Here is a 26281-nt window from a genome sequence, read left to right on the forward strand (position 1 = left end):
GGACATAGCTTATGTTTATCTGTTTGATTGTTGAAGTTCGGAATCAAAGAAAGAAACACCAACGACTGTTTCCGCCCGGTCTCGAACCGGGGACCTTTCGCTTGTTAGGCGAACGTGACAACCACTACACTACGGAAACCACATGAGATGGTGCGTTCAGGGACATAACTTATGTTTATCTGTTTGATTGTTGAATTTCGGAATCAAAGAAAAAAACATCAACGACTGTTTCCGCCCGGTCTCGAAACGGGGACCTTTCGCGTGTAAGGCGAACGTGATAACCACTACACTACGGAAACCACATGAGACGGTGTGTTCAATAACCATCAACGATTGTTTCCGCCCGGTCTCGAAACGGGGACCTTTCGAGTGTTAGGAGAACGTGATAACCACTACACTACGGAAACCACATGAGATGGTGCGTTCAGGGACATAGCTTATGTTTATCTGTTTGATTGTTGAAGTTCGGAATCAAAGAAAGAAACACCAACGACTGTTTCCGCCCGGTCTCGAACCGGGGACCTTTCGCGAACGTGATAACCACTACACTACGGAAACCACATGAGACGGTGTGTTCAGGGACATAGCTTATGTTTATCTGTTTGATTGTTGAATTTCGGAATCAAAGAAAAAAACATCACCGACTGTTTCCGGCCGGTCTCGAAACGGGGACCTTTCGCGTGTAAGGCGAACATGATAACCACTACACTACGGAACCCACATGAGATGGTGTGTTCAGGGACATAGCTTATGTTTATCTGTTTGATTGTTGAATTTCGGAATCAAAGAAAAAAACATCACCGACTGTTTCCGGCCGGTCTCGAAACGGGGACCTTTCGCGTGTAAGGCGAACGTGATAACCACTACACTACGGAAACCACAGGAGATGGTGCGTTCAGGGACATAGTGTATGTTTATCTGTTTGATTGCTGAAGTTCGGAATAAAGAAAAAAACATCAACAACTGTTTCCGCCCGGTCTCGAACCGGGGACCTTTCGCGTGTGAGGCGAACGTGATAACCACTACACTACGGAAACCACATGAGATAGTGCGTTCAGGGACATAGGGCATGTTTATCTGTTTGATTGCTGAAGTTCGGAATCAAAGAAAGAAACACCAACGACTGTTTCCGCCCGGTCTCGAACCGGGGACCTTTCGCGTGTTAGGCGTGTTATCTGTTTGATTGCTGAAGTTCGGAATAAACAAAAAAACATCAACGACTGTTTCCGCCTGGTCTCGAACCGGGGACCTTTCGCGTGTGCGGCGAACGTGATAACCACTACACTACGGAAACCACATGAGATGGTGCGTTCAGGGACATAGCGCATGTTTATCTGTTTGATTGTTGAAGTTCGGAATCAAAGAAAGAAACACCAACGACTGTTTCCGCCCGGTCTCGAAACGGGGACCTTTCGCGTGACATAACTTATGTTTATCTGTTTGATTGTTGAATTTCGGAATCAAAGAAAAAAACATCAACGACTGTTTCCGCCCGGTCTCGAAACGGGGACCTTTCGCGTGTAAGGCGAACGTGATAACCACTACACTACGGAAACCACATGAGACGGTGTGTTCAATAACCATCAACGATTGTTTCCGACCGGTCTCGAAACGGGGACCTTTCGAGTGTTAGGAGAACGTGATAACCACTACACTACGGAAACCACATGAGATGGTGCGTTCAGGGACATAGCTTATGTTTCTCTGTTTGATTGTTGAAGTTCGGAATCAAAGAAAGAAACACCAACGACTGTTTCCGCCCGGTCTCGAACCGGGGACCTTTCGCGAACGTGATAACCACTACACTACGGAAACCACATGAGACGGTGTGTTCAATAACCATCAACGATTGTTTCCGCCCGGTCTCGAACCGGGGACCTTTCGCGTGTAAGGCGAACGTGATAACCACTACACTACGGAAACCACAGGAGATGGTGTGTTCAGGGACATAGTTTATGTATATCTGTTTGAATGTTGAAGTTGGGAATCAAAGAAAAAAACATCAACGACTGTTTCCGCCCGGTCTCGAAACGGGGACCTTTCGCGTGTAAGGCGAACGTGATAACCACTACACTACGGAAACCACAGGAGATGGTGCGTTCAGGGACATAGTGTATGTTTATCTGTTTGATTGCTGAAGTTCGGAATAAAGAAAAAAACATCAACGACTGTTTCCGCCCGGTCTCGAACCAGGGACCTTTCGCGAACGTGATAACCACTACACTACGGAAACCACATGAGACGGTGTGTTCAGGAACCATCAACGACTGTTTCCGCCCGGTCTCGCACCGGGGACCTTTCGCGTGTAAGGCGAACGTGATAACCACTACACTACGGAAACCACAGGAGATTGTGTGTTCAGGGACATAGTGTATGTTTATCTGTTTGATTGCTGAAGTTCGGAATAAAGAAAAAAACATCAACGACTGTTTACGCCCGGTCTCGAACCAGGGACCTTTCGCGAACGCGATAACCACTACACTACGGAAACCACATGAGACGGTGTGTTCAGGAACCATCAACGACTGTTTCCGCCCGGTCTCGAACCGGGGACCTTTCGCGTGTAAGGCGAACGTGATAACCACTACACTACGGAAACCACATGTGACGGTGTGTTCAGGAACCATCAACGACTGTTTCCGCCCGGTCTCAAACCGGGGACCTTTCGCGTGTTAGGCGAACGTGATAACCACTACACTACGGAAACCACATGAGACGGTGTGTTCAGGAACCATCAACGACTGTTTCCGCCCGGTCTCGAAACGGGGACTTTTCGAGTGTTAGGAGAACGTGATAACCACTACACTACATAAACCACATGGGATGGTGCGTTCAGGGACATAGCTTATGTTTATCTGTTTGATTGCTGAAGTTCGGAATAAAAGAAAGAAACACCAACGATTGTTTACGCCCGGTCTCGAACCGGGGACCTTTCGCGAACGTGATAACCACTACACTACGGAAACCACATGAGATGGTGCGTTCAGGGACACCAACGACCAACTGTTTCCGCCCGGTCTCGAACCGGGGACCTTTCGCGTGTTAGGCGAACGTGATAACCACTACACTACGGAAACCACATGAGATGGTGCGTTCAGGGACATAGCGTATGTTTATCTGTTTGATTGTTGAATTTCGGAATCAAAGAAAGAAAGACCAACGACTGTTTCCGCCCGGTCTCGAACCGGGGACCTTTCGCTTGTAAGGCGAACGTGATAACCACTACACTACGGAAACCACAGGAGATGGTGTGTTCAGGGACATAGTTTATGTATATCTGTTTGAATGTTGAAGTTGGGAATCAAAGAAAAAAACATCAACGACTGTTTCCGCCCGGTCTCGAACCGGGGACCTTTCGTGTGTGAGGCGAACGTGATAACCACTACACTACGGAAACCACATGAGATGGTGCCTTCAGGGACATAGCTTATGTTTATCTGTTTGATTGTTGAAGTTCGGAATCAAAGAAAGAAACACCAACGACTGTTTCCGCCCGGTCTCGAAACGGGGACCTTTCGCGTGTAAGGCGAACGTGATAACCACTACACTACGGAAACAACATGAGATGGTGCGTTCAGGGACATAGCTTATGTTTATCTGTTTGATTGCTGAAGTTTGGAATAAAGAAAAAAACATCAACGACTGTTTCCGCCCGGTCTCGAACAGGGGACCTTTCGCGTGTGAGGCGAACGTGATAACCACTACACTACGGAAACCACATGAGATGGTGCGTTCAGGGACATAGCTTATGTTTATCTGTTTGATTGTTGAAGTTCGGAATCAAAGAAAGAAACACCAACGACTGTTTCCGCCCGGTCTCGAACCGGGGACCTTTCGCGAACGTGATAACCACTACACTACGGAAACCACATGAGACGGTGTGTTCAGGAACCATCAACGATTGTTTCCGCCCGGTCTCGAACCGGGGACCTTTTGCGTGTGAGGCGAACGTGATAACCACTACACTACGGAAACCACACGAGATGGTGCGTTCAGGGACATAGGGCATGTTTATCTGTTTGATTGTTGAAGTTCGGAATCAAAGAAAGAAACACCAACGACTGTTTCCGCCCGGTCTCGAACCGGGGACCTTTCGCGTGTGAGGCGAACGTGATAACCACTACACTACGGAAACCACACGAGATGGTGCGTTCAGGGACATAGGGCATGTTTATCTGTTTGATTGTTGAAGTTCGGAATCAAAGAAAGAAACACCAACGACTGTTTCCGCCCGGTCTCGAACCGGGGACCTTTCGCGTGTTAGGCGAACGTGATAACCACTACACTACGGAAACAACATGAGATGGTGCGTTCAGGGACATAGCTTGTGTTTATCTGTTTGATTGTTGAAGTTCGGAATCAAAGAAAGAAACACCAACGACTGTTTCCGCCCGGTCTCGAACCGGGGACCTTTTGCGAACGTGATAACCACTACACTACGGAAACCACATGAGACGGTGTGTTCAGGAACCATCAACGATTGTTTCCGCCCGGTCTCGAAACGGGGACCTTTCGAGTGTTAGGAGAACGTGATAACCACTACACTACGGAAACCACATGAGATGGTGCGTTCAGGGACATATCGCATGTTTCTCTGTTTGATTGTTGAAGTTCGGAATCAAAGAAAGAAAGACCAACGACTGTTTCCGCCCGGTCTCGAACCGGGGACCTTTCGCGTGTAAGGCGAACGTGATAACCACTACACTACGGAAACCACAGGAGATGGTGTGTTCAGGGACATAGTTTATGTATATCTGTTTGAATGTTGAAGTTGGGAATCAAAGAAAAAAACATCAACGACTGTTTCCGCCCGGTCTCAAAACGGGGACCTTTCGCGTGTAAGGCGAACGTGATAACCACTACACTACGGAAACCACAGGAGATGGTGCGTTCAGGGACATAGTGTATGTTTATCTGTTTGATTGCTGAAGTTCGGAATAAAGAAAAAAACATCAACGACTGTTTCCGCCCGGTCTCGAACAGGGGACCTTTCGCGTGTGAGGCGAACGTGATAACCACTACACTACGGAAACCACATGAGATGGTGCGTTCAGGGACATAGCTTATGTTTATCTGTTTGATTGTTGAATTTCGGAATCAAAGAAAAAAACATCAACGACTGTTTCCGCCCGGTCTCGAAACGGGGACCTTTCGCGTGTAAGGCGAACGTGATAACCACTACACTACGGAAACCACAGGAGATGGTGCGTTCAGGGACATAGTGTATGTTTATCTGTTTGATTGCTGAAGTTCGGAATAAAGAAAAAAACATCAACGACTGTTTCCGCCCGGTCTCGAACCAGGGACCTTTCGCGAACGTGATAACCACTACACTACGGAAACCACATGAGATGGTGCGTTCAGGGACATAGCGCATGTTTATCTGTTTGAATGTTGAAGTTGGGAATCAAAGAAAAAAACATCAACGACTGTTTCCGCCCGGTCTCGAAACGGGGACCTTTCGCGTGTGAGGCGAACGTGATAACCACTACTCTACGGAAACCACATGAGATGGTGCCTTCAGGGACATAGCTTATGTTTATCTGTTTGATTGTTGAAGTTCGGAATCAAAGAAAGAAACACCAACGACTGTTTCCGCCCGGTCTCGAACCGGGGACCTTTCGCGTGTTAGGCGAACGTGATAACCACTACACTACGGAAACCACATGAGATGGTGCGTTCAGGGACATAGCTTATGTTTATCTGTTTGATTGTTGAATTTCGGAATCAAAGAAAAAAACATCAACGACTGTTTCCGCCCGGTCTCGAAACGGGGACCTTTCGCGTGTAGGGCGAACGTGATAACCACTACCCTACGGAAACAACATGAGATGGTGCATTCAGGGACATAGCTTATGTTTATCTGTTTGATTGCTGAAGTTTGGAATAAAGAAAAAAACATCAACGACTGTTTCCGCCCGGTCTCGAACCGGGGACCTTTCGCGTGTGAGGCGAACGTGATAACCACTACACTACGGAAACCACATGAGATGGTGCGTTCAGGGACATAGCTTATGTTTATCTGTTTGATTGTTGAATTTCGGAATCAAAGAAAAAAACATCAACGACTGTTTCCGCCCGGTCTCGAAACGGGGACCTTTCGCGTGTAAGGCGAACGTGATAACCACTACACTACGGAAACCACAGGAGATGGTGCGTTCAGGGACATAGCTTATGTTTATCTGTTTGATTGTTGAATTTCGGAATCAAAGAAAAAAATATCAACGACTGTTTCCGCCCGGTCTCGAACCGGGGACCTTTCGCGTGTGAGGCGAACGTGATAACCACTACACTACGAAAACCACATGAGATGGTGCGTTCAGGGACATAGCTTATGTTTATCTGTTTGATTGTTGAAATTCGAAATCAAAGAAAGAAACATCAACGACTGTTTCCGCCCGGTCTCGAAACGGGGACCTTCCGCGTGTAAGGCAAACGTGATAACCACTACACTACGGAAACCACATGAGATGGTGCGTTCAGGGACATAGTGTATGTTTATCTGTTTGATTGCGAAGTTCGGAATCAAAGAAAGAAACATCAACGACTGTTTCCGCTGGGTCTCGAACCGGGGACCTTTCGCGTGTGAGGCGAACATGATAACCACTACACTACGGAAACCACATGAGATGGTGCGTTCAGGGACATAGCTTATGTTTATCTGTTTGATTGTTGAATTTCGGAATCAAAGAAAAAAACATCAACGACTGTTTCCGCCCGGTCTCGAAACGGGGACCTTCCGCGTGTAAGGCAAACGTGATAACCACTACACTACGGAAACCACATGAGATGGTGCGTTCAGGGACATAGTGTATGTTTATCTGTTTGATTGCGAAGTTCGGAATCAAAGAAAAAAACATCAACGACTGTTTCCGCCCGGTCTCGAACCGGGGACCTTTCGCGTGTGAGGCGAACGTGATAACCACTACACTACGGAAACCACATGAGATGGTGCGTTCAGGGACATAGCTTATGTTTATCTGTTTGATTGTTGAAATTCGAAATCAAAGAAAGAAAGACCAACGACTGTTTCTGCCCGGTCTCGAAACGGGGACCTTCCGCGTGGAAGGCGAACGTGATAACCACTACACTACGGAAACCACATGAGATGGTGCGTTCAGGGACATAGTGTATGTTTATCTGTTTGATTGCGAAGTTCGGAATCAAAGAAAAAAACAGCAACGACTGTTTCCGCCCGGTCTCGAACCGGGGACCTTTCGCGTGTGAGGCGAACGTGATAACCACTACACTACGGAAACCACATGAGATGGTGCATTCAGGGACATAGCGCATGTTTATCTGTTTGATTGTTGAAGTTCAAAATCAAAGAAAGAAACACCAACGACTGTTTCCGCCCGGTCTCGAACCAGGGACCTTTCGCGTGTTAGGCGAACGTGATAACCACTACACTACGAAAACCACATGAGATGGTGCGTTCAGGGACATAGCTTATGTTTATCTGTTTGATTGTTGAAATTCGAAATCAAAGAAAGAAACATCAACGACTGTTTCCGCCCGGTCTCGAAACGGGGACCTTCCGCGTGTAAGGCAAACGTGATAACCACTACACTACGGAAACCACATGAGATGGTGCGTTCAGGGACATAGTGTATGTTTATCTGTTTGATTGCGAAGTTCGGAATCAAAGAAAGAAACATCAACGACTGTTTCCGCTGGGTCTCGAACCGGGGACCTTTCGCGTGTGAGGCGAACATGATAACCACTACACTACGGAAACCACATGAGATGGTGCGTTCAGGGACATAGCTTATGTTTATCTGTTTGATTGTTGAATTTCGGAATCAAAGAAAAAAACATCAACGACTGTTTCCGCCCGGTCTCGAAACGGGGACCTTCCGCGTGTAAGGCAAACGTGATAACCACTACACTACGGAAACCACATGAGATGGTGCGTTCAGGGACATAGTGTATGTTTATCTGTTTGATTGCGAAGTTCGGAATCAAAGAAAAAAACATCAACGACTGTTTCCGCCCGGTCTCGAACCGGGGACCTTTCGCGTGTGAGGCGAACGTGATAACCACTACACTACGGAAACCACATGAGATGGTGCGTTCAGGGACATAGCGCATGTTTATCTGTTTGATTGTTGAAGTTCGGAATCAAAGAAAGAAACACCAACGACTGTTTCCGCCCGGTCTCGAACCGGGGACCTTTCGCATGTTAGGCGAACGTGATAACCACTACACTACGGAAACCACATGAGATGGTGCGTTCAGGGACATAGCGCATGTTTATCTGTTTGATTGTTGAAGTTCGGAATCAAAGAAAGAAAGACCAACGACTGTTTCAGCCCGGTCTCGAAACGGGGACCTTCCGCGTGGAAGGCGAACGTGATAACCACTACACTACGGAAACCACATGAGATGGTGCGTTCAGGGACATAGTGTATGTTTATCTGTTTGATTGCGAAGTTCGGAATCAAAGAAAGAAACATCAACGACTGTTTCCGCCCGGTCTCGAACCGGGGACCTCTCGCGTGTGAGGCGAACATGATAACCACTACACTACGGAAACCACATGAGATGGTGCGTTCAGGGACATAGCTTATGTTTATCTGTTTGATTGTTGAATTTCGGAATCAAAGAAAAAAACATTAACGACTGTTTCCGCCCGGTCTCGAAACGGGGACCTTCCGCGTGTAAGGCAAACGTGATAACCACTACACTACGGAAACCACATGAGATGGTGCGTTCAGGGACATAGTGTATGTTTATCTGTTTGATTGCGAAGTTCGGAATCAAAGAAAAAAACATCAACGACTGTTTCCGCCCGGTCTCGAACCGGGGACCTTTCGCGTGTGAGGCGAACATGATAACCACTACACTACGTAAACCACATGAGATGGTGCGTTCAGGGACATAGCTTATGTTTATCTGTTTGATTGTTGAAGTTCGGAATCAAAGAAAGAAAGACCAACGACTGTTTCAGCCCGGTCTCGAAACGGGGACCTTTCGCGTGTGAGGCGAACGTGATAACCACTACACTACGGAAACCACATGAGATGGTGCGTTCAGGGACATAGCTTATGTTTATCTGTTTGATTGCTGAAGTTCGGAATAAACAAAAAAACATCAACGACTGTTTCCGCCTGGTCTCGAACCGGGGACCTTTCGCGTGTGCGGCGAACGTGATAACCACTACACTACGGAAACCACATGAGATGGTGCGTTCAGGGACATAGCGCATGTTTATCTGTTTGATTGTTGAAGTTCGGAATCAAAGAAAGAAACACCAACGACTGTTTCCGCCCGGTCTCGAACCAGGGACCTTTCGCGTGTTTGGCGAACGTGATAACCACTACACTACGGAAACCACATGAGATGGTGCGTTCAGGGACATAGCGCATGTTTATCTGTTTGATTGTTGAAGTTCGGAATCAAAGAAAGAAAGACCAACGACTGTTTCTGCCCGGTCTCGAAACGGGGACCTTCCGCGTGGAAGGCGAACGTGATAACCACTACACTACGGAAACCACATGAGATGGTGCGTTCAGGGACATAGTGTATGTTTATCTGTTTGATTGGGAAGTTCGGAATCAAAGAAAAAAACACCAACGACTGTTTCCGCCCGGTCTCGAAACGGGGACCTTTCGAGTGTTAGGAGAACGTGATAACCACTACACTACGGAAACCACATGAGATGGTGCGTTCAGGGACATATCGCATGTTTCTCTGTTTGATTGTTGAATTTCGGAATCAAAGAAAAAAACATCAACGACTGTTTCCGCCCGGTCTCGAAACGGGGACCTTCCGCGTGTAAGGCAAACGTGATAACCACTACACTACGGAAACCACATGAGATGGTGCGTTCAGGGACATAGTGTATGTTTATCTGTTTGATTGCGAAGTTCGGAATCAAAGAAAAAAACATCAACGACTGTTTCCGCCCGGTCTCGAACCGGGGACCTTTCGCGTGTGAGGCGAACGTGATAACCACTACACTACGGAAACCACATGAGATGGTGCGTTCAGGGACATAGCGCATGTTTATCTGTTTGATTGTTGAAGTTCGGAATCAAAGAAAGAAACACCAACGACTGTTTCCGCCCGGTCTCGAACCGGGGACCTTTCGCATGTTAGGCGAACGTGATAACCACTACACTACGGAAACCACATGAGATGGTGCGTTCAGGGACATAGCGCATGTTTATCTGTTTGATTGTTGAAGTTCGGAATCAAAGAAAGAAAGACCAACGACTGTTTCAGCCCGGTCTCGAAACGGGGACCTTCCGCGTGGAAGGCGAACGTGATAACCACTACACTACGGAAACCACATGAGATGGTGCGTTCAGGGACATAGTGTATGTTTATCTGTTTGATTGCGAAGTTCGGAATCAAAGAAAGAAACATCAACGACTGTTTCCGCCCGGTCTCGAACCGGGGACCTCTCGCGTGTGAGGCGAACATGATAACCACTACACTACGGAAACCACATGAGATGGTGCGTTCAGGGACATAGCTTATGTTTATCTGTTTGATTGTTGAATTTCGGAATCAAAGAAAAAAACATTAACGACTGTTTCCGCCCGGTCTCGAAACGGGGACCTTCCGCGTGTAAGGCAAACGTGATAACCACTACACTACGGAAACCACATGAGATGGTGCGTTCAGGGACATAGTGTATGTTTATCTGTTTGATTGCGAAGTTCGGAATCAAAGAAAAAAACATCAACGACTGTTTCAGCCCGGTCTCGAACCGGGGACCTTTCGCGTGTGAGGCGAACATGATAACCACTACACTACGGAAACCACATGAGATGGTGCGTTCAGGGACATAGCTTATGTTTATCTGTTTGATTGCTGAAGTTCGGAATAAACAAAAAAACATCAACGACTGTTTCCGCCTGGTCTCGAACCGGGGACCTTTCGCGTGTGCGGCGAACGTGATAACCACTACACTACGGAAACCACATGAGATGGTGCGTTCAGGGACATAGCGCATGTTTATCTGTTTGATTGTTGAAGTTCGGAATCAAAGAAAGAAACACCAACGACTGTTTCCGCCCGGTCTCGAACCAGGGACCTTTCGCGTGTTTGGCGAACGTGATAACCACTACACTACGGAAACCACATGAGATGGTGCGTTCAGGGACATAGCGCATGTTTATCTGTTTGATTGTTGAAGTTCGGAATCAAAGAAAGAAAGACCAACGACTGTTTCTGCCCGGTCTCGAAACGGGGACCTTCCGCGTGGAAGGCGAACGTGATAACCACTACACTACGGAAACCACATGAGATGGTGCGTTCAGGGACATAGTGTATGTTTATCTGTTTGATTGGGAAGTTCGGAATCAAAGAAAAAAACACCAACGACTGTTTCCGCCCGGTCTCGAAACGGGGACCTTTCGAGTGTTAGGAGAACGTGATAACCACTACACTACGGAAACCACATGAGATGGTGCGTTCAGGGACATATCGCATGTTTCTCTGTTTGATTGTTGAAATTCGGAATCAAAGAAAGAAAGACCAACGACTGTTTCCGCCCGGTCTCGAAACGGGGACCTTCCGCGTGGAAGGCGAACGTGATAACCACTACACTACGGAAACCACATGAGATGGTGCGTTCAGGGACATAGTGTATGTTTATCTGTTTGATTGCGAAGTTCGGAATCAAAGAAAAAAACACCAACGACTGATTGTTGAAATTCGGAATCAAAGAAAGAAAGACCAACGACTGTTTCCGCCCGGTCTCGAAACGGGGACCTTCCGCGTGGAAGGCGAACGTGATAACCACTACACTACGGAAACCACATGAGATGGTGCGTTCAGGGACATAGTGTATGTTTATCTGTTTGATTGGGAAGTTCGGAATCAAAGAAAAAAACACCAACGACTGTTTCCGCCCGGTCTCGAAACGGGGACCTTTCGAGTGTTAGGAGAACGTGATAACCACTACACTACGGAAACCACATGAGATGGTGCGTTCAGGGACATATCGCATGTTTCTCTGTTTGATTGTTGAAATTCGGAATCAAAGAAAGAAAGACCAACGACTGTTTCCGCCCGGTCTCGAACCGGGGACCTTTCGCGTGTTAGGCGAACGTGATAACCACTACACTACGGAAACCACATGAGACGGTGTGTTCAGGAACCATCAACGACTGTTTCCGCCCGGTCTCGAAACGGGGACTTTTCGAGTGTTAGGAGAACGTGATAACCACTACACTACGGAAACCACATGAGATGGTGCGTTCAGGGACATAGTGTATGTTTATCTGTTTGATTGCTGAAGTTCGGAATAAACAAAAAAACATCAACGACTGTTTCCGCCTGGTCTCGAACCGGGGACCTTTCGCGTGTGCGGCGAACGTGATAACCACTACACTACGGAAACCACATGAGATGGTGCGTTCAGGGACATAGCGCATGTTTATCTGTTTGATTGTTGAAGTTCGGAATCAAAGAAAGAAACACCAACGACTGTTTCCGCCCGGTCTCGAACCTGGGACCTTTCGCGTGTTAGGCGAACGTGATAACCACTACACTACGGAAACCACATGAGATGGTGCGTTCAGGGACATAGCGCCTGTTTATCTGTTTGATTGTTGAAGTTCGGAATCAAAGAAAGAAAGACCAACGACTGTTTCCGCCCGGTCTCGAACCGGGGACCTTTCGCGTGTTAGGCGAACGTGATAACCACTACACTACGGAAACCACATGAGATGGTGCGTTCAGGGACATAGCGCATGTTTATCTGTTTGATTGTTGAAGTTCGGAATCAAAGAAAGAAACACCAACGGCTGTTTCCGCCCGGTCTCGAACCAGGGACCTTTCGCGAACGTGATAACCACTACACTACGGAAACCACATGAGACGGTGTGTTCAGGAACCATCAACGATTGTTTCCGTCCGGTCTCGAAACGGGGACCTTTCGAGTGTTAGGAGAACGTGATAACCACTACACTACGGAAACCACATGAGATGGTGCGTTCAGGGACATATCGCATGTTTCTCTGTTTGATTGTTGAAGTTCGGAATCAAAGAAAGAAAGACCAACGACTGTTTCCACCCGGTCTCGAACCGGGGACCTTTCGCGTGTAAGGCGAACGTGACAACCACTACACTACGGAAACCACAGGAGATGGTGTGTTCAGGGACATAGAGTATATCCAGCGCAATATATCCAGCACCGTATGGCATTCACGCACAAAAACAAAGCATCACGCCGGATTAAAAAAAAAACACATCAAAGACTGTTTCCGCCCGGTCTCGAACCGGGGAACTTTCCAGTGTTAGGCAAACGTGATAACCACTACACTACGGAAACCACATGAGATGGTGCGTTCAGGGACATAGCGCATGTTTATCTGTTTGATTGTTGAAGAATCAAAGAAAAAAACACCAACGACTCTTTCCGCCCGGTTTCGAACCGGGGACCTTTCGCATGTTAGGCGAACGTGATAACCACTACACTACGGAAACCACATGAGATGGTGCCTTCAGGGACATAGCTTATGTTTATCTGTTTGATTGCTGAAGTTCGGAATCAAAGAAAGAAACACCAACGACTGTTTCCGCCCGGTCTCGAACCGGGGACCTTAGGTGAACGTGATAACCACTACACTACGGAAACCACATGAGATGGTGTGTTCAGGGACATAGCGCCTGTTTATCTGTTTGATTGTTGAAGTTCGGAATCAAAGAAAGAAAGACCAACGACTGTTTCCGCCCGGTCTCGAACCGGGGACCTTTCGCGTGTTAGGCGAACGTGATAACCACTACACTACGGAAACCACATGAGATGGTGCGTTCAGGGACATAGCGCATGTTTATCTGTTTGATTGTTGAAGTTCGGAATCAAAGAAAGAAACACCAACGGCTGTTTCCGCCCGGTCTCGAACCAGGGACCTTTCGCGAACGTGATAACCACTACACTACGGAAACCACATGAGACGGTGTGTTCAGGAACCATCAACGACTGTTTCCACCCGGTCTCGAACCGGGGAACTTTCCAGTGTTAGGCGAACGTGATAACCACTACACTACGGAAACCACATGAGATGATGCGTTCAGGGACATAGCGCATGTTTATCTGTTTGATTGTTGAAGAATCAAAGAAAAAAACACCAACGACTGTTTCCGCCCGGTTTCGAACCGGGGACCTTTCGCATGTTAGGCGAACGTGATAACCACTACACTACGGAAACCACATGAGATGATGCCTTCAGGGACATAGCTTATGTTTATCTGTTTGATTGTTGAAGTTCGGAATCAAAGAAAGAAACACCAACGACTGTTTCCGCCCGGTCTCGAACCGGGGACCTTTCGCGTGTTAGGCGAACGTGATAACCACTACACTACGGAACCCACATGAGATGGTGTGTTCAGGGACATAGCTTATGTTTATCTGTTTGATTGTTGAATTTCGGAATCAAAGAAAAAAACATCACCGACTGTTTCCGGCCGGTCTCGAAACGGTGACCTTTCGCGTGTAAGGCGAACGTGATAACCACTACACTACGGAAACCACAGGAGATGGTGCGTTCAGATGGTGCGTTCAGGGACATAGGGCATGTTTATCTGTTTGATTGCTGAAGTTCGGAATCAAAGAAAGAAACACCAACGACTGTTTCCGCCCGGTCTCGAACCGGGGACCTTTCGCGTGTAAGGCGAACGTGATAACCACTACACTACGGAAACCAGAGGAGATGGTGCGTTCAGGGACATAGTGTATGTTTATCTGTTTGATTGCTGAAGTTCGGAATCAAAGAAAGAAACACCAACGACTGTTTACGCCCGGTCTCGAACCGGGGACCTTTCGCGAACGTGATGACCACTACACTACGGAAACCACATGAGACGGTGTGTTGAGGAACCATCAACGACTGTTTCCGCCCGGTCTCGAACCGGGGACCTTTTGCGTGTAAGGCGAACGTGATAACCACTACACTACGGAAACCACAGGAGATGTTGTGTTCAGGGACATAGTTTATGTATATCTGTTTCAATGTTGAAGTTGGGAATCAAAGAAAGAAACATCAACGACTGTTTCCACCCGGTCTCGAACCGGGGACCTTTCGCGTGTGAGGCGAACGTGATAACCACTAGACTACGGAAACCACATGAGATGGTGCGTTCAGGGACATAGCGCATGTTTATCTGTTTGATTGTTGAAGTTCGGAATCAAAGAAAAAAACAACAAAGACTGTTTCCGCCCGGTTTCGAACCGGGGACCTTTCGCGTGTTAGGCGAACGTGATAACCACTACACTACGGAAACCACATGAGATGGTGCGCTCAGGGACATAGCTTATGTTTATCTGTTTGATCGTTGAAGTTCGGAATCAAAGACAGAAACACCAACGACTGTTTACGCCCGGTCTCGAACCGGGGACCATTCGCGAACGTGATAACCACTACACTACGGAAACCACATGAGATGGTGCGTTCAGCGACATAGGGCATGTTTATCTGTTTGATTGCTGAAGTTCGGAATCAAAGAAAGAAACACCAACGACTGTTTCCGCCCGGTCTCGAACCGGGGACCTTTCGCGTGTTAGGCGAACGTGACAACCACTACACTACGGAAACCACATGAGATGGTGCTTTCAGGAACCATCAACGACTGTTTCCGCCCGGTCTCGAACCGGGGACCTTTCGCGTGTTAGGCGAACGTGATAACCACTACACTACGGAAACCACATGAGATGGTGCGTTCAGGGACATAACTTATGTTTATCTGTTTGATTGTTGAATTTCGGAATCAAAGAAAAAAACATCAACGACTGTTTCCGCCCGGTCTCGAAACGGGGACCTTTCGCGTGTAAGGCGAACGTGATAACCACTACACTACGGAAACCACATGAGACGGTGTGTTCAATAACCATCAACGATTGTTTCCGCCCGGTCTCGAAACGGGGACCTTTCGAGTGTTAGGAGAACGTGATAACCACTACACTACGGAAACCACATGAGATGGTGCGTTCAGGGACATAGCTTATGTTTATCTGTTTGATTGTTGAAGTTCGGAATCAAAGAAAGAAACACCAACGACTGTTTCCGCCCGGTCTCGAACCGGGGACCTTTCGCGAACGTGATAACCACTACACTACGGAAACCACATGAGACGGTGTGTTCAGGGACATAGCTTATGTTTATCTGTTTGATTGTTGAATTTCGGAATCAAAGAAAAAAACATCACCGACTGTTTCCGGCCGGTCTCGAAACGGGGACCTTTCGCGTGTAAGGCGAACGTGATAACCACTACACTACGGAACCCACATGAGATGGTGTGTTCAGGGACATAGCTTATGTTTATCTGTTTGATTGTTGAATTTTGGAATCAAAGAAAAAAGCATCACCGACTGCTTCCGGCCGGTCTCGAAACGGGGACCTTTCGCGTGTAAGGCGAACGTGATAACCACTACACTACGGAAACCACAGGAGATGGTGCGTTCAGGGACATAGTGTATGTTTATCTGTTTGATTGCTGAAGTTCGGAATAAAGAAAGAAACATCAACGACTGTTTCCACCCGGTCTCGAACCGGGGACCTTTCGCGTGTGAGGCGAACGTGATAACCACTACACTACGGAAACCACATGAGATGGTGCGTTCAGGGACATAGCGCATGTTTATCTGTTTGATTGTTGAAGTTCGGAATCAAAGAAAGAAACACCAACGACTGTTTCCGCCCGGTCTCGAACCAGGGACCTTTCGCGTGTTTGGCGAACGTGATAACCACTACACTACGGAAACCACATGAGATGGTGCGTTCAGGGACATAGCGCATGTTTATCTGTTTGATTGTTGAAGTTCGGAATCAAAGAAAGAAAGACCAACGACTGTTTCTGCCCGGTCTCGAAACGGGGACCTTCCGCGTGGAAGGCGAACGTGATAACCACTACACTACGGAAACCACATGAGATGGTGCGTTCAGGGACATAGTGTATGTTTATCTGTTTGATTGGGAAGTTCGGAATCAAAGAAAAAAACACCAACGACTGTTTCCGCCCGGTCTCGAAACGGGGACCTTTCGAGTGTTAGGAGAACGTGATAACCACTACACTACGGAAACCACATGAGATGGTGCGTTCAGGGACATATCGCATGTTTCTCTGTTTGATTGTTGAAATTCGGAATCAAAGAAAGAAAGACCAACGACTGTTTCCGCCCGGTCTCGAAACGGGGACCTTCCGCGTGGAAGGCGAACGTGATAACCACTACACTACGGAAACCACATGAGATGGTGCGTTCAGGGACATAGTGTATGTTTATCTGTTTGATTGCGAAGTTCGGAATCAAAGAAAAAAACACCAACGACTGATTGTTGAAATTCGGAATCAAAGAAAGAAAGACCAACGACTGTTTCCGCCCGGTCTCGAAACGGGGACCTTCCGCGTGGAAGGCGAACGTGATAACCACTACACTACGGAAACCACATGAGATGGTGCGTTCAGGGACATAGTGTATGTTTATCTGTTTGATTGGGAAGTTCGGAATCAAAGAAAAAAACACCAACGACTGTTTCCGCCCGGTCTCGAAACGGGGACCTTTCGAGTGTTAGGAGAACGTGATAACCACTACACTACGGAAACCACATGAGATGGTGCGTTCAGGGACATATCGCATGTTTCTCTGTTTGATTGTTGAAATTCGGAATCAAAGAAAGAAAGACCAACGACTGTTTCCGCCCGGTCTCGAACCGGGGACCTTTCGCGTGTTAGGCGAACGTGATAACCACTACACTACGGAAACCACATGAGACGGTGTGTTCAGGAACCATCAACGACTGTTTCCGCCCGGTCTCGAAACGGGGACTTTTCGAGTGTTAGGAGAACGTGATAACCACTACACTACGGAAACCACATGAGATGGTGCGTTCAGGGACATAGTGTATGTTTATCTGTTTGATTGCTGAAGTTCGGAATAAACAAAAAAACATCAACGACTGTTTCCGCCTGGTCTCGAACCGGGGACCTTTCGCGTGTGCGGCGAACGTGATAACCACTACACTACGGAAACCACATGAGATGGTGCGTTCAGGGACATAGCGCATGTTTATCTGTTTGATTGTTGAAGTTCGGAATCAAAGAAAGAAACACCAACGACTGTTTCCGCCCGGTCTCGAACCTGGGACCTTTCGCGTGTTAGGCGAACGTGATAACCACTACACTACGGAAACCACATGAGATGGTGCGTTCAGGGACATAGCGCCTGTTTATCTGTTTGATTGTTGAAGTTCGGAATCAAAGAAAGAAAGACCAACGACTGTTTCCGCCCGGTCTCGAACCGGGGACCTTTCGCGTGTTAGGCGAACGTGATAACCACTACACTACGGAAACCACATGAGATGGTGCGTTCAGGGACATAGCGCATGTTTATCTGTTTGATTGTTGAAGTTCGGAATCAAAGAAAGAAACACCAACGGCTGTTTCCGCCCGGTCTCGAACCAGGGACCTTTCGCGAACGTGATAACCACTACACTACGGAAACCACATGAGACGGTGTGTTCAGGAACCATCAACGATTGTTTCCGTCCGGTCTCGAAACGGGGACCTTTCGAGTGTTAGGAGAACGTGATAACCACTACACTACGGAAACCACATGAGATGGTGCGTTCAGGGACATATCGCATGTTTCTCTGTTTGATTGTTGAAGTTCGGAATCAAAGAAAGAAAGACCAACGACTGTTTCCACCCGGTCTCGAACCGGGGAACTTTCGCGTGTAAGGCGAACGTGACAACCACTACACTACGGAAACCACAGGAGATGGTGTGTTCAGGGACATAGAGTATATCCAGCGCAATATATCCAGCACCGTATGGCATTCACGCACAAAAACAAAGCATCACGCCGGATTAAAAAAAAAACACATCAAAGACTGTTTCCGCCCGGTCTCGAACCGGGGAACTTTCCAGTGTTAGGCAAACGTGATAACCACTACACTACGGAAACCACATGAGATGGTGCGTTCAGGGACATAGCGCATGTTTATCTGTTTGATTGTTGAAGAATCAAAGAAAAAAACACCAACGACTCTTTCCGCCCGGTTTCGAACCGGGGACCTTTCGCATGTTAGGCGAACGTGATAACCACTACACTACGGAAACCACATGAGATGGTGCGTTCAGGGACATAGCGCATGTTTATCTGTTTGATTGTTGAAGTTCGGAATCAAAGAAAGAAACACCAACGGCTGTTTCCGCCCGGTCTCGAACCAGGGACCTTTCGCGAACGTGATAACCACTACACTACGGAAACCACATGAGACGGTGTGTTCAGGAACCATCAACGACTGTTTCCACCCGGTCTCGAACCGGGGAACTTTCCAGTGTTAGGCGAACGTGATAACCACTACACTACGGAAACCACATGAGATGATGCGTTCAGGGACATAGCGCATGTTTATCTGTTTGATTGTTGAAGAATCAAAGAAAAAAACACCAACGACTGTTTCCGCCCGGTTTCGAACCGGGGACCTTTCGCATGTTAGGCGAACGTGATAACCACTACACTACGGAAACCACATGAGATGATGCCTTCAGGGACATAGCTTATGTTTATCTGTTTGATTGTTGAAGTTCGGAATCAAAGAAAGAAACACCAACGACTGTTTCCGCCCGGTCTCGAACCGGGGACCTTTCGCGTGTTAGGCGAACGTGATAACCACTACACTACGGAACCCACATGAGATGGTGTGTTCAGGGACATAGCTTATGTTTATCTGTTTGATTGTTGAATTTCGGAATCAAAGAAAAAAACATCACCGACTGTTTCCGGCCGGTCTCGAAACGGTGACCTTTCGCGTGTAAGGCGAACGTGATAACCACTACACTACGGAAACCACAGGAGATGGTGCGTTCAGGGACATAGTGTATGTTTATCTGTTTGATTGCTGAAGTTCGGAATAAAGAAAAAAACATCAACAACTGTTTCCGCCCGGTCTCGAACCGGGGACCTTTCGCGTGTGAGGCGAACGTGATAACCACTACACTACGGAAACCACATGAGATAGTGCGTTCAGGGACATAGGGCATGTTTATCTGTTTGATTGCTGAAGTTCGGAATCAAAGAAAGAAACACCAACGACTGTTTCCGCCCGGTCTCGAACCGGGGACCTTTCGCGTGTTAGGCGAACGTGATAACCACTACACTACCGAAACCACATGAGATGGTGCGTTCAGGGACATAGCTTATGTTTATCTGTTTGATCGTTGAAGTTCGGAATCAAAGAAAGAAACACCAACGACTGTTTACGCCCGGTCTCGAACCGGGGACCTTTCGCGAACGTGATAACCACTACACTACGGAAACCACATGAGATGGTGCGTTCAGGGACATAGGGCATGTTTATCTGTTTGATTGCTGAAGTTCGGAATCAAAGAAAGAAACACCAACGACTGTTTCCGCCCGGTCTCGAACCGGGGACCTTTCGCGTGTAAGGCGAACGTGATAACCACTACACTACGGAAACCACAGGAGATGGTGCGTTCAGGGACATAGTGTATGTTTATCTGTTTGATTGCTGAAGTTCGGAATCAAAGAAAGAAACACCAACGACTGTTTCCGCCCGGTCTCGAACCGGGGACCTTTTGCGTGTTAGGCGAACGTGATAACCACTACACTACGGAAACCACATGAGATGGTGCGTTCAGGGACATAGCTTATGTTTATCTGTTTGATCGTTGAAGTTCGGAATCAAAGAAAGAAACACCAACGACTGTTTACGCCCGGTCTCGAACCGGGACCTTTCGCGAACGTGATAACCACTACACTACGGAAACCACATGAGATGGTGCGTTCAGGGACATAGGGCATGTTTATCTGTTTGATTGCTGAAGTTCGGAATCAAAGAAAGAAACACCAACGACTGTTTCCGCCCGGTCTCGAACCGGGGACCTTTCGCGTGTTAGGCGAACGTGATAACCACTACACTACGGAAACCACATGAGATGGTGCGTTCAGGGACATAGCTTATGTTTATCTGTTTGATCGTTGAAGTTCGGAATCAAAGAAAGAAACACCAACGACTGTTTACGCCCGGTCTCGAACCGGGGACCTTTCGCGAACGTGATGACCACTACACTACGGAAACCACATGAGACGGTGTGTTGAGGAACCATCAACGACTGTTTCCGCCCGGTCTCGAACCGGGGACCTTTTGCGTGTAAGGCGAACGTGATAACCACTACACTACGGAAACCACAGGAGATGTTGTGTTCAGGGACATAGTTTATGTATATCTGTTTCAATGTTGAAGTTGGGAATCAAAGAAAGAAACATCAACGACTGTTTCCACCCGGTCTCGAACCGGGGACCTTTCGCGTGTGAGGCGAACGTGATAACCACTAGACTACGGAAACCACATGAGATGGTGCGTTCAGGGACATAGCGCATGTTTATCTGTTTGATTGTTGAAGTTCGGAATCAAAGAAAAAAACAACAAAGACTGTTTCCGCCCGGTTTCGAACCGGGGACCTTTCGCGTGTTAGGCGAACGTGATAACCACTACACTACGGAAACCACATGAGATGGTGCGCTCAGGGACATAGCTTATGTTTATCTGTTTGATCGTTGAAGTTCGGAATCAAAGACAGAAACACCAACGACTGTTTACGCCCGGTCTCGAACCGGGGACCATTCGCGAACGTGATAACCACTACACTACGGAAACCACATGAGATGGTGCGTTCAGCGACATAGGGCATGTTTATCTGTTTGATTGCTGAAGTTCGGAATCAAAGAAAGAAACACCAACGACTGTTTCCGCCCGGTCTCGAACCGGGGACCTTTCGCGTGTTAGGCGAACGTGATAACCACTACACTACGGAAACCACATGAGATGGTGCTTTCAGGAACCATCAACGACTGTTTCCGCCCGGTCTCGAACCGGGGACCTTTCGCGTGTTAGGCGAACGTGATAACCACTACACTACGGAAACCACATGAGATGGTGCGTTCAGGGACATAACTTATGTTTATCTGTTTGATTGTTGAATTTCGGAATCAAAGAAAAAAACATCAACGACTGTTTCCGCCCGGTCTCGAAACGGGGACCTTTCGCGTGTAAGGCGAACGTGATAACCACTACACTACGGAAACCACATGAGACGGTGTGTTCAATAACCATCAACGATTGTTTCCGCCCGGTCTCGAAACGGGGACCTTTCGAGTGTTAGGAGAACGTGATAACCACTACACTACGGAAACCACATGAGATGGTGCGTTCAGGGACATAGCTTATGTTTATCTGTTTGATTGTTGAAGTTCGGAATCAAAGAAAGAAACACCAACGACTGTTTCCGCCCGGTCTCGAACCGGGGACCTTTCGCGAACGTGATAACCACTACACTACGGAAACCACATGAGACGGTGTGTTCAGGGACATAGCTTATGTTTATCTGTTTGATTGTTGAATTTCGGAATCAAAGAAAAAAACATCACCGACTGTTTCCGGCCGGTCTCGAAACGGGGACCTTTCGCGTGTAAGGCGAACGTGATAACCACTACACTACGGAACCCACATGAGATGGTGTGTTCAGGGACATAGCTTATGTTTATCTGTTTGATTGTTGAATTTTGGAATCAAAGAAAAAAGCATCACCGACTGCTTCCGGCCGGTCTCGAAACGGGGACCTTTCGCGTGTAAGGCGAACGTGATAACCACTACACTACGGAAACCACAGGAGATGGTGCGTTCAGGGACATAGTGTATGTTTATCTGTTTGATTGCTGAAGTTCGGAATAAAGAAAGAAACATCAACGACTGTTTCCACCCGGTCTCGAACCGGGGACCTTTCGCGTGTGAGGCGAACGTGATAACCACTAGACTACGGAAACCACATGAGATGGTGCGTTCAGGGACATAGCGCATGTTTATCTGTTTGATTGTTGAAGTTCGGAATCAAAGAAAAAAACAACAAAGACTGTTTCCGCCCGGTTTCGAACCGGGGACCTTTCGCGTGTTAGGCGAACGTGATAACCACTACACTACGGAAACCACATGAGATGGTGCGCTCAGGGACATAGCTTATGTTTATCTGTTTGATCGTTGAAGTTCGGAATCAAAGACAGAAACACCAACGACTGTTTACGCCCGGTCTCGAACCGGGGACCATTCGCGAACGTGATAACCACTACACTACGGAAACCACATGAGATGGTGCGTTCAGCGACATAGGGCATGTTTATCTGTTTGATTGCTGAAGTTCGGAATCAAAGAAAGAAACACCAACGACTGTTTCCGCCCGGTCTCGAACCGGGGACCTTTCGCGTGTTAGGCGAACGTGATAACCACTACACTACGGAAACCACATGAGATGGTGCTTTCAGGAACCATCAACGACTGTTTCCGCCCGGTCTCGAACCGGGGACCTTTCGCGTGTTAGGCGAACGTGATAACCACTACACTACGGAAACCACATGAGATGGTGCGTTCAGGGACATAACTTATGTTTATCTGTTTGATTGTTGAATTTCGGAATCAAAGAAAAAAACATCAACGACTGTTTCCGCCCGGTCTCGAAACGGGGACCTTTCGCGTGTAAGGCGAACGTGATAACCACTACACTACGGAAACCACATGAGACGGTGTGTTCAATAACCATCAACGATTGTTTCCGCCCGGTCTCGAAACGGGGACCTTTCGAGTGTTAGGAGAACGTGATAACCACTACACTACGGAAACCACATGAGATGGTGCGTTCAGGGACATAGCTTATGTTTATCTGTTTGATTGTTGAAGTTCGGAATCAAAGAAAGAAACACCAACGACTGTTTCCGCCCGGTCTCGAACCGGGGACCTTTCGCGAACGTGATAACCACTACACTACGGAAACCACATGAGACGGTGTGTTCAGGGACATAGCTTATGTTTATCTGTTTGATTGTTGAATTTCGGAATCAAAGAAAAAAACATCACCGACTGTTTCCGGCCGGTCTCGAAACGGGGACCTTTCGCGTGTAAGGCGAACGTGATAACCACTACACTACGGAAACCACAGGAGATGGTGCGTTCAGGGACATAGTGTATGTTTATCTGTTTGATTGCTGAAGTTCGGAATAAAGAAAAAAACATCAACAACTGTTTCCGCCCGGTCTCGAACCGGGGACCTTTCGCGTGTGAGGCGAACGTGATAACCACTACACTACGGAAACCACATGAGATAGTGCGTTCAGGGACATAGGGCATGTTTATCTGTTTGATTGCTGAAGTTCGGAATCAAAGAAAGAAACACCAACGACTGTTTCCGGCCGGTCTCGAACCGGGGACCTTTCGCGTGTTAGGCGAACGTGATAACCACTACACTACGGAAACCACATGAGATGGTGCGTTCAGGGACATAGCTTATGTTTATCTGTTTGATCGTTGAAGTTCGGAATCAAAGAAAGAAACACCAACGACTGTTTAGGCCCGGTCTCGAACCGGGGACCTTTCGCGAACGTGATAACCACTACACTACGGAAACCACATGAGATGGTGCGTTCAGGGACATAGGGCATGTTTATCTGTTTGATTGCTGAAGTTCGGAATCAAAGAAAGAAACACCAACGACTGTTTCCGCCCGGTCTCGAACCCGGGGACCTTTTGCGTGTTAGGCGAACGTGATAACCACTACACTACGGAAACCACATGAGATGGTGCGTTCAGGGACATAGCTTATGTTTATCTGTTTGATCGTTGAAGTTCGGAATCAAAGAAAGAAACACGAACGACTGTTTACGCCCGGTCTCGAACCGGGGACCTTTCGCGAACGTGATAACCACTACACTACGGAAACCACATGAGACGGTGTGTTCAGGAACCATCAACGACTGTTTGCGCCCGGTCTCGAACCCGGGGACCTTTTGCGTGTTAGGCGAACGTGATAACCACTACACTACGGAAACCACATGAGATGGTGCGTTCAGGGACATAGCTTATGTTTATCTGTTTGATCGTTGAAGTTCGGAATCAAAGAAAGAAACACGAACGACTGTTTACGCCCGGTCTCGAACCGGGGACCTTTCGCGAACGTGATAACCACTACACTACGGAAACCACATGAGACGGTGTGTTCAGGAACCATCAACGACTGTTTGCGCCCGGTCTCGAACCGGGGACCTTTCGCGTGTAAGGCGAACGTGATAACCACTACACTACGGAAACCACAGGAGATGGTGTGTTCAGGGACATAGTTTATGTATATCTGTTTCAATGTTGAAGTTGGGAATCAAAGAAAGAAACACCAACGACTGTTTCCGCCCGGTCTCGAACCGGGGACCTTTCGCGTGTTAGGCGAACGTGATAACCACTACACTACGGAAACCACATGAGATGGTGCGTTCAGGGACATAGCTTATGTTTATCTGTTTGATTGTTGAAGTTCGGAATCAAAGAAAGAAACACCAAAGACTGTTTCCGCCCGGTCTCGAACCGGGGACCTTTCGCGTGTTAGGCGAACGTGATAACCACTACACTACGGAAACCACATGAGATGGTGCGTTCAGGGACATAGCTTATGTTTATCTGTTTGATCGTTGAAGTTCGGAATCAAAGAAAGAAACACCAACGACTGTTTATGCCCGGTCTCGAACCGGGGACCTTTCGCGAACGTGATAACCACTACACTACGGAAACCACATGAGACGGTGTGTTCAGGAACCATCAACGACTGTTTCCGCCCGGTCTCGAACCGGGGACCTTTCGCGTGTAAGGCGAACTTGATAACCACTACACTACGGAAACCACAGGAGATGGTGTGTTCAGGGACATAGTTTATGTATATCTGTTTCAATGTTGAAGTTGGGAATCAAAGAAAGAAACATCAACGACTGTTTCCACCCGGTCTCGAACCGGGGACCTTTCGCGTGTGAGGCGAACGTGATAACCACTACACTACGGAAACCACATGAGATGGTGCGTTCAGGGACATAGCGCATGTTTATCTGTTTGATTGTTGAAGTTCGGAATCAAAGAAAAAAACAACAAAGACTGTTTCCGCCCGGTTTCGAACCGGGGACCTTTCGCGTGTGAGGCGAACGTGATAACCACTACACTACGGAAACCACATGAGATAGTGCGTTCAGGGACATAGGGCATGTTTATCTGTTTGATTGCTGAAGTTCGGAATCAAAGAAAGAAACACCAACGACTGTTTCCGCCCGGTCTCGAACCGGGGACCTTTCGCGTGTTAGGCGTGTTATCTGTTTGATTGCTGAAGTTCGGAATAAACAAAAAAACATCAACGACTGTTTCCGCCCGGTCTCGAACCGGGGACCTTTCGCGTGTGCGGCGAACGTGATAACCACTACACTACGAAAACCACATGAGATGGTGTG

General features: G+C 47.6%; 53 non-coding genes across 53 annotated transcripts; all 53 read right to left on the minus strand.

The window, feature by feature from the left end:
- Positions 1 to 226: 226 nt before the first annotated feature.
- On the minus strand, positions 227 to 299 carry trnav-uac (transfer RNA valine (anticodon UAC)). The gene has a single exon. It is a non-coding gene; the product is annotated as a tRNA-Val (tRNA).
- Positions 300 to 964: 665 nt separating this feature from the next.
- Positions 965 to 1037, minus strand: trnav-cac (transfer RNA valine (anticodon CAC)). Its single transcript has one exon. It is a non-coding gene; the product is annotated as a tRNA-Val (tRNA).
- A 446-nt stretch (positions 1038 to 1483) lies between these two features.
- On the minus strand, positions 1484 to 1556 carry trnav-uac (transfer RNA valine (anticodon UAC)). The gene has a single exon. It is a non-coding gene; the product is annotated as a tRNA-Val (tRNA).
- Positions 1557 to 1850: 294 nt separating this feature from the next.
- trnav-uac (transfer RNA valine (anticodon UAC)) lies at positions 1851 to 1923 on the minus strand. Its single transcript has one exon. It is a non-coding gene; the product is annotated as a tRNA-Val (tRNA).
- An 87-nt stretch (positions 1924 to 2010) lies between these two features.
- trnav-uac (transfer RNA valine (anticodon UAC)) lies at positions 2011 to 2083 on the minus strand. The gene has a single exon. It is a non-coding gene; the product is annotated as a tRNA-Val (tRNA).
- Positions 2084 to 2526: 443 nt separating this feature from the next.
- On the minus strand, positions 2527 to 2599 carry trnav-uac (transfer RNA valine (anticodon UAC)). The gene has a single exon. It is a non-coding gene; the product is annotated as a tRNA-Val (tRNA).
- Positions 2600 to 3004: 405 nt separating this feature from the next.
- trnav-aac (transfer RNA valine (anticodon AAC)) lies at positions 3005 to 3077 on the minus strand. Its single transcript has one exon. It is a non-coding gene; the product is annotated as a tRNA-Val (tRNA).
- An 87-nt stretch (positions 3078 to 3164) lies between these two features.
- On the minus strand, positions 3165 to 3237 carry trnav-uac (transfer RNA valine (anticodon UAC)). Its single transcript has one exon. It is a non-coding gene; the product is annotated as a tRNA-Val (tRNA).
- Positions 3238 to 3484: 247 nt separating this feature from the next.
- On the minus strand, positions 3485 to 3557 carry trnav-uac (transfer RNA valine (anticodon UAC)). Its single transcript has one exon. It is a non-coding gene; the product is annotated as a tRNA-Val (tRNA).
- Positions 3558 to 4062: 505 nt separating this feature from the next.
- On the minus strand, positions 4063 to 4135 carry trnav-cac (transfer RNA valine (anticodon CAC)). The gene has a single exon. It is a non-coding gene; the product is annotated as a tRNA-Val (tRNA).
- Positions 4136 to 4222: 87 nt separating this feature from the next.
- trnav-aac (transfer RNA valine (anticodon AAC)) lies at positions 4223 to 4295 on the minus strand. The gene has a single exon. It is a non-coding gene; the product is annotated as a tRNA-Val (tRNA).
- A 346-nt stretch (positions 4296 to 4641) lies between these two features.
- trnav-uac (transfer RNA valine (anticodon UAC)) lies at positions 4642 to 4714 on the minus strand. Its single transcript has one exon. It is a non-coding gene; the product is annotated as a tRNA-Val (tRNA).
- A 406-nt stretch (positions 4715 to 5120) lies between these two features.
- On the minus strand, positions 5121 to 5193 carry trnav-uac (transfer RNA valine (anticodon UAC)). The gene has a single exon. It is a non-coding gene; the product is annotated as a tRNA-Val (tRNA).
- A 397-nt stretch (positions 5194 to 5590) lies between these two features.
- trnav-aac (transfer RNA valine (anticodon AAC)) lies at positions 5591 to 5663 on the minus strand. The gene has a single exon. It is a non-coding gene; the product is annotated as a tRNA-Val (tRNA).
- A 246-nt stretch (positions 5664 to 5909) lies between these two features.
- On the minus strand, positions 5910 to 5982 carry trnav-cac (transfer RNA valine (anticodon CAC)). The gene has a single exon. It is a non-coding gene; the product is annotated as a tRNA-Val (tRNA).
- An 87-nt stretch (positions 5983 to 6069) lies between these two features.
- trnav-uac (transfer RNA valine (anticodon UAC)) lies at positions 6070 to 6142 on the minus strand. Its single transcript has one exon. It is a non-coding gene; the product is annotated as a tRNA-Val (tRNA).
- A 725-nt stretch (positions 6143 to 6867) lies between these two features.
- Positions 6868 to 6940, minus strand: trnav-cac (transfer RNA valine (anticodon CAC)). The gene has a single exon. It is a non-coding gene; the product is annotated as a tRNA-Val (tRNA).
- Positions 6941 to 7027: 87 nt separating this feature from the next.
- Positions 7028 to 7100, minus strand: trnag-ucc (transfer RNA glycine (anticodon UCC)). The gene has a single exon. It is a non-coding gene; the product is annotated as a tRNA-Gly (tRNA).
- Positions 7101 to 7186: 86 nt separating this feature from the next.
- trnav-cac (transfer RNA valine (anticodon CAC)) lies at positions 7187 to 7259 on the minus strand. The gene has a single exon. It is a non-coding gene; the product is annotated as a tRNA-Val (tRNA).
- A 725-nt stretch (positions 7260 to 7984) lies between these two features.
- Positions 7985 to 8057, minus strand: trnav-cac (transfer RNA valine (anticodon CAC)). The gene has a single exon. It is a non-coding gene; the product is annotated as a tRNA-Val (tRNA).
- A 1842-nt stretch (positions 8058 to 9899) lies between these two features.
- Positions 9900 to 9972, minus strand: trnav-cac (transfer RNA valine (anticodon CAC)). Its single transcript has one exon. It is a non-coding gene; the product is annotated as a tRNA-Val (tRNA).
- Positions 9973 to 11495: 1523 nt separating this feature from the next.
- On the minus strand, positions 11496 to 11568 carry trnag-ucc (transfer RNA glycine (anticodon UCC)). The gene has a single exon. It is a non-coding gene; the product is annotated as a tRNA-Gly (tRNA).
- Positions 11569 to 11696: 128 nt separating this feature from the next.
- trnag-ucc (transfer RNA glycine (anticodon UCC)) lies at positions 11697 to 11769 on the minus strand. The gene has a single exon. It is a non-coding gene; the product is annotated as a tRNA-Gly (tRNA).
- A 246-nt stretch (positions 11770 to 12015) lies between these two features.
- trnav-aac (transfer RNA valine (anticodon AAC)) lies at positions 12016 to 12088 on the minus strand. The gene has a single exon. It is a non-coding gene; the product is annotated as a tRNA-Val (tRNA).
- A 514-nt stretch (positions 12089 to 12602) lies between these two features.
- Positions 12603 to 12675, minus strand: trnav-aac (transfer RNA valine (anticodon AAC)). The gene has a single exon. It is a non-coding gene; the product is annotated as a tRNA-Val (tRNA).
- A 1006-nt stretch (positions 12676 to 13681) lies between these two features.
- On the minus strand, positions 13682 to 13754 carry trnav-aac (transfer RNA valine (anticodon AAC)). The gene has a single exon. It is a non-coding gene; the product is annotated as a tRNA-Val (tRNA).
- Positions 13755 to 14095: 341 nt separating this feature from the next.
- On the minus strand, positions 14096 to 14168 carry trnav-aac (transfer RNA valine (anticodon AAC)). Its single transcript has one exon. It is a non-coding gene; the product is annotated as a tRNA-Val (tRNA).
- Positions 14169 to 14588: 420 nt separating this feature from the next.
- Positions 14589 to 14661, minus strand: trnav-uac (transfer RNA valine (anticodon UAC)). Its single transcript has one exon. It is a non-coding gene; the product is annotated as a tRNA-Val (tRNA).
- Positions 14662 to 14847: 186 nt separating this feature from the next.
- On the minus strand, positions 14848 to 14920 carry trnav-uac (transfer RNA valine (anticodon UAC)). Its single transcript has one exon. It is a non-coding gene; the product is annotated as a tRNA-Val (tRNA).
- Positions 14921 to 15167: 247 nt separating this feature from the next.
- On the minus strand, positions 15168 to 15240 carry trnav-aac (transfer RNA valine (anticodon AAC)). Its single transcript has one exon. It is a non-coding gene; the product is annotated as a tRNA-Val (tRNA).
- A 346-nt stretch (positions 15241 to 15586) lies between these two features.
- trnav-aac (transfer RNA valine (anticodon AAC)) lies at positions 15587 to 15659 on the minus strand. Its single transcript has one exon. It is a non-coding gene; the product is annotated as a tRNA-Val (tRNA).
- Positions 15660 to 15746: 87 nt separating this feature from the next.
- trnav-uac (transfer RNA valine (anticodon UAC)) lies at positions 15747 to 15819 on the minus strand. Its single transcript has one exon. It is a non-coding gene; the product is annotated as a tRNA-Val (tRNA).
- Positions 15820 to 17123: 1304 nt separating this feature from the next.
- On the minus strand, positions 17124 to 17196 carry trnag-ucc (transfer RNA glycine (anticodon UCC)). Its single transcript has one exon. It is a non-coding gene; the product is annotated as a tRNA-Gly (tRNA).
- A 128-nt stretch (positions 17197 to 17324) lies between these two features.
- Positions 17325 to 17397, minus strand: trnag-ucc (transfer RNA glycine (anticodon UCC)). The gene has a single exon. It is a non-coding gene; the product is annotated as a tRNA-Gly (tRNA).
- A 246-nt stretch (positions 17398 to 17643) lies between these two features.
- trnav-aac (transfer RNA valine (anticodon AAC)) lies at positions 17644 to 17716 on the minus strand. Its single transcript has one exon. It is a non-coding gene; the product is annotated as a tRNA-Val (tRNA).
- Positions 17717 to 18230: 514 nt separating this feature from the next.
- On the minus strand, positions 18231 to 18303 carry trnav-aac (transfer RNA valine (anticodon AAC)). Its single transcript has one exon. It is a non-coding gene; the product is annotated as a tRNA-Val (tRNA).
- Positions 18304 to 19412: 1109 nt separating this feature from the next.
- Positions 19413 to 19485, minus strand: trnav-aac (transfer RNA valine (anticodon AAC)). Its single transcript has one exon. It is a non-coding gene; the product is annotated as a tRNA-Val (tRNA).
- Positions 19486 to 19891: 406 nt separating this feature from the next.
- On the minus strand, positions 19892 to 19964 carry trnav-cac (transfer RNA valine (anticodon CAC)). Its single transcript has one exon. It is a non-coding gene; the product is annotated as a tRNA-Val (tRNA).
- A 398-nt stretch (positions 19965 to 20362) lies between these two features.
- trnav-uac (transfer RNA valine (anticodon UAC)) lies at positions 20363 to 20435 on the minus strand. The gene has a single exon. It is a non-coding gene; the product is annotated as a tRNA-Val (tRNA).
- A 397-nt stretch (positions 20436 to 20832) lies between these two features.
- trnav-aac (transfer RNA valine (anticodon AAC)) lies at positions 20833 to 20905 on the minus strand. The gene has a single exon. It is a non-coding gene; the product is annotated as a tRNA-Val (tRNA).
- Positions 20906 to 21091: 186 nt separating this feature from the next.
- Positions 21092 to 21164, minus strand: trnav-uac (transfer RNA valine (anticodon UAC)). Its single transcript has one exon. It is a non-coding gene; the product is annotated as a tRNA-Val (tRNA).
- A 247-nt stretch (positions 21165 to 21411) lies between these two features.
- On the minus strand, positions 21412 to 21484 carry trnav-aac (transfer RNA valine (anticodon AAC)). The gene has a single exon. It is a non-coding gene; the product is annotated as a tRNA-Val (tRNA).
- Positions 21485 to 21722: 238 nt separating this feature from the next.
- trnav-aac (transfer RNA valine (anticodon AAC)) lies at positions 21723 to 21795 on the minus strand. Its single transcript has one exon. It is a non-coding gene; the product is annotated as a tRNA-Val (tRNA).
- Positions 21796 to 21830: 35 nt separating this feature from the next.
- On the minus strand, positions 21831 to 21903 carry trnav-aac (transfer RNA valine (anticodon AAC)). Its single transcript has one exon. It is a non-coding gene; the product is annotated as a tRNA-Val (tRNA).
- Positions 21904 to 21990: 87 nt separating this feature from the next.
- Positions 21991 to 22063, minus strand: trnav-uac (transfer RNA valine (anticodon UAC)). The gene has a single exon. It is a non-coding gene; the product is annotated as a tRNA-Val (tRNA).
- Positions 22064 to 22888: 825 nt separating this feature from the next.
- Positions 22889 to 22961, minus strand: trnav-aac (transfer RNA valine (anticodon AAC)). Its single transcript has one exon. It is a non-coding gene; the product is annotated as a tRNA-Val (tRNA).
- A 238-nt stretch (positions 22962 to 23199) lies between these two features.
- On the minus strand, positions 23200 to 23272 carry trnav-aac (transfer RNA valine (anticodon AAC)). The gene has a single exon. It is a non-coding gene; the product is annotated as a tRNA-Val (tRNA).
- Positions 23273 to 23307: 35 nt separating this feature from the next.
- trnav-aac (transfer RNA valine (anticodon AAC)) lies at positions 23308 to 23380 on the minus strand. Its single transcript has one exon. It is a non-coding gene; the product is annotated as a tRNA-Val (tRNA).
- Positions 23381 to 23467: 87 nt separating this feature from the next.
- Positions 23468 to 23540, minus strand: trnav-uac (transfer RNA valine (anticodon UAC)). Its single transcript has one exon. It is a non-coding gene; the product is annotated as a tRNA-Val (tRNA).
- Positions 23541 to 24045: 505 nt separating this feature from the next.
- On the minus strand, positions 24046 to 24118 carry trnav-cac (transfer RNA valine (anticodon CAC)). The gene has a single exon. It is a non-coding gene; the product is annotated as a tRNA-Val (tRNA).
- A 1078-nt stretch (positions 24119 to 25196) lies between these two features.
- On the minus strand, positions 25197 to 25269 carry trnav-aac (transfer RNA valine (anticodon AAC)). Its single transcript has one exon. It is a non-coding gene; the product is annotated as a tRNA-Val (tRNA).
- Positions 25270 to 25356: 87 nt separating this feature from the next.
- On the minus strand, positions 25357 to 25429 carry trnav-aac (transfer RNA valine (anticodon AAC)). The gene has a single exon. It is a non-coding gene; the product is annotated as a tRNA-Val (tRNA).
- A 506-nt stretch (positions 25430 to 25935) lies between these two features.
- On the minus strand, positions 25936 to 26008 carry trnav-cac (transfer RNA valine (anticodon CAC)). Its single transcript has one exon. It is a non-coding gene; the product is annotated as a tRNA-Val (tRNA).
- Positions 26009 to 26281: the final 273 nt, after the last annotated feature.

This window comes from Gasterosteus aculeatus, chromosome X (genome assembly GCF_964276395.1).
Source record: "Gasterosteus aculeatus chromosome X, fGasAcu3.hap1.1, whole genome shotgun sequence".
Lineage (NCBI taxonomy): Eukaryota > Metazoa > Chordata > Actinopteri > Perciformes > Gasterosteidae > Gasterosteus > Gasterosteus aculeatus.